The sequence below is a fragment of the Anneissia japonica genome, unplaced genomic scaffold (assembly GCF_011630105.1).
Source record: "Anneissia japonica isolate Jap-2015-1 unplaced genomic scaffold, ASM1163010v1 scaffold699_len907043_cov185, whole genome shotgun sequence".
Classification (NCBI taxonomy): Eukaryota; Metazoa; Echinodermata; class Crinoidea; order Comatulida; family Comatulidae; genus Anneissia; species Anneissia japonica.
In genome coordinates this window covers 214,657-218,499 of record NW_022722982.1, presented here as the reverse complement: position 1 = coordinate 218,499, position 3,843 = coordinate 214,657, and the positions used below count along the sequence as shown (strand labels likewise).

The following is a 3,843-nucleotide window of genomic DNA, read 5'->3' as shown; positions in this document are numbered from 1 at the left end:
CCTTATTTATATATAATGAAGCCAGTAATCATTATTTATATATAATGAAATGTAAAAGCAGTTATTTATAAATAATGAGTTTGAAGTCAATTCGTTATTTATATATAATGAAATCAGTGAACTTATTAAATATAAATAATTGTAAGTTACTTTTCATTATTTATGTATAATGATTTGTTAACTTTTCATTATTTATACATAATGGAATCAGTGAACTTATTATATATAAATAATTGTAAGTTATTTTTCATTATTTATATATAATGATGTGTTTCCCCTTCCTTATTTATATATAATTAAGCCAGTAATCTTATTATATATAAATAAGGTTTGGTTAGCCTTTCATTATTTATATATAATGTAATCAGTAAACTAATTATATATAAATAATAAAAAGGTTAACACAATTATTTACATATAATCTTTTAGACGTAAATGCATTATATATAAATAATGGGTGATCTATTCAATTATATGTTAAATAATGAGTTATATATAAATAATTGTGTTAAATAATAAATTTACACTTAATGGTGCCTCATACATTTGTACCTCCTAGATACCCGAAATGAAATACAGTAGACTCCAAACAGACGTAGCGCGGTTATGAAGATCGAACATGACCGAAGCCTGTTTTGGCATACTTCATATACCTGCCTGTGGCTGGCATATTACTGCATCTCAGCATCAGCATTTACAGACAGGCGGGTTTCCCTCTAATTAAAAACCACCTCTACTTAAGGACCATCTTTCTATAGCCCAAAATGAATGTCATTTTTTTCTAATTAAGGCTGCTAAACATAAATAAAGAAAACATAATAAATAAATAAAAATAAACAAAATAAAGATCATAACAAACCCCAGGTCTCAAAATAGCCTAATTAATTGAAGGAAGACCTGTACTTTTAGCATGAGTTTGCTCAATGTTTATGTGGAATGTTTTTTAAATTTCTTTTAATCTATTTGTAATTGCTCTGTAGATCATATTTTGTATACTATACCTTCTATTCATGTTTTAATTTTTAATTAAATTTAGGTTTTGTCATTTAATAATCTGATGTATATTAGAAAGTATAATTTTATACATCTTGCCATGTTGAGAAAGGTGAATTTATTAAAATTTAGCATCTGTAGGTTTTGGTGTATCCCTTTATGTTTTGGGTTACTTAATTAATATTAGTTTTACCCTACCAAATCTGAACCTTTTGAGAGACCAGTATGTAAGTTGTAGCTTTCCAAATGCAAGAAAGATTTCCCATTGATTATGAGACTGGATTATTAGTTCATACATGTGTTCAAATAAAAGTAACACATTTGTACATTCTTAAAAGAAATTCAATTGTTGCTTTAATTTTAGTACTAGGACATTCAATTGCAATATACACAATATAATAAGATACAAGATTGTTATCATTTCATTTATTCGTATAAAAAAAACACTCAGAAGGCAACATAGAAAATGTAGAAATTTATCTGAATTTACAATATAAACGGCAGAAAAAGACATTAAACGAAATAAATTTATGGCCTAGACAAAAACATTTCAAAAAGGATTATAAATATGACTTACTATAAATTAATTATACAAGAAAAACATAAAATTAAATTTATTACAGGCAAGCAATTCAGTCTATATAAAATTGTAATTAAAATTTATAAGTATTAAATTGTAATTAAAATTTATATGTATTACAGTACTGTACTTACATTTAATTGCTACAAAATATGCATTATTCTAAAAAGATACTTATCTACCAAAGTTAATTTATTACAAAAAACTTATGTACTATACAATTAAATTTTGAATTATTGCCTACATCTAAAAACTAGAAAATATAAATTTGACCCAAAAAAAAAAGGCGAATTAATACACTTGGCTTCACTATTTAATAGTTTGACAAAAGTGGGAATGGTAGAATTAGCCAATCTGTTTGTTCTACAAAAAGGCATAATGTATCATTCAGTCTTTCGTAATGTCCTGAGTGGTTGTGATCTTTCCAGCAATCATTTCTTTGATTGTAAAAGTGCAAGAAAACTTGTTTTAATAAAAGTTTTAAATAGTCTCTGAATTGTTACTTTTATACAGCATCCTAAATGAATCCAAAGAGCATACATAAACAAACAAAACAAGTACCATATTTTTATTTTTTCTTCAAGGGCAAGTTTATTTGTTTATCCGTATTTTCAACCCTTCCATTGCATCTGAGAATACTGTACAACTAAAGTCAGGCTAAAACACCCTCACTTATTTTCCTTTTATTGTTTATATACTGTGCAATATTACTATAAGGTATAACAAATTTATTCACTTTAAAAAAAATTTATTTGATTTTAAGTTAAACTTCAACTTCATAACTTCATATTTTTCAAGAAAACAAAATAGGAGCTAGAATATAGTGATATTTAATTTGATCTAATCCCGAATTATAGGCCTACATATGAAAATAAAATTTACAATCATATAAAGATGGCGTAATGAAAGAATGTTAACAATTCACAGTATGTTAGGTTTATGATTATTCATTTCTTTCAATTATTTCTGGTTTATTCTAGGGGGGGGGGGGCCCTGGTTGGACAGTACCTCCGGGATCCTCTGTAAATCATAATAAATCAATTAATACATACATAAATCATACATAAAGGCCTATATTTTACCTTTACTACTACATTATCGGGATTTTTTGTTTATTTCGATTAATTTTAGAGGGTGTTAAAACCCCTCAACTCCTCTCTGGCTGGGCCCTGACTGCTAGAGAGTATAGTGTTATGTTGCCACCCCTCATCCTCCTCTGGAGCAATTCCATTGCTATTGAACCTGGTTTTTGATAGCATACACAACACCTGCATAAATTGTTAATGGGCTTATTTGACTAGTTCATTTTGTTGACTACAAAACAACAAATGTTGAGTATTATTTCGATTTTACTGGTTTGTAAAATAGATATAAAATTAATGTAAACCAGTGTGCGTTAATTAGCATTATTCGCGTGACCAAAACAAACATGGCCAATTGGTTTAGCAACAACTCTGCATTAATATAATTTAGATTAAATTTCAGAAATTAAAAATTTTAACATTTACGCACATGAAGTCAAAAAATAATTATAGGCTAACTGAATTAAAAAACTGGATGAAAACATTTTTTTTTTTAAAACCTTGGTTATGCATGATATATCATTTGGGTAAATATGTAGCCTTTTTGTTTTGTTGAGTATTTACCAGTTTTCTATTTGAAAGGTCTTCTTCGTTAAGTAGGATATTACCACTGCTCAAGTGGGCGTTGTTTAACGAAGAACGACCAGTCGAATACGGCCATTATGACTTGCAAGTCTTCCATTTTGTTATGAACGCAGCATGGATTTGTTACCAAACAGGAAGGTAGCTGTAGATTTTCTTTTAGATGCTGCAACAGCTTCAAGCAAGGCTATTCGATACTAGTCCAAGTTCTTCATATATTCTGTCTCTATTTCATGGAGTACAAATAAAGAATTGGATGTGGAAACTGCCTTAATTACATGATCTCCGCAACTTGCCAGGAACTGAGTTTCAGTCAGAGAAAAGTGAGCTGCAAAACAATGGGAAAAACCAAGTAAATAATATAATTAATGCTAACTCTAAAACACAATTTAGAATATGAGTATGGTAACTCTGAAAGATGACAGACTTGAGGCCATAATTGACTCTACGTTTTGTTCTTTATTAAAACATTGTCCAGAATGAATAAGTCCAAAATGGTGATGTTTAAAGGTTCGAGCTGTTAAGCTTTCTCGAATAGTAGCATACATGAACACACTGAGAGTTGTGAAGGTTTTAACTTGGACTTCATGACATCATATGACTGCC

General features: G+C 28.6%; 1 long non-coding RNA gene across 1 annotated transcript in view; it reads right to left on the bottom strand.

The window, feature by feature from the left end:
- Window positions 1–2,138: 2,138 nt before the first annotated feature.
- Window positions 2,139–3,843, bottom strand: part of LOC117112042 — a 2,433-nt gene continuing 728 nt past the window's right edge. Inside the window, exon 2 of the long non-coding RNA XR_004445965.1 lies at window positions 2,139–3,565. This is a non-coding gene — a long non-coding RNA (uncharacterized LOC117112042). The remainder of the gene's footprint in view (window positions 3,566–3,843) is intronic.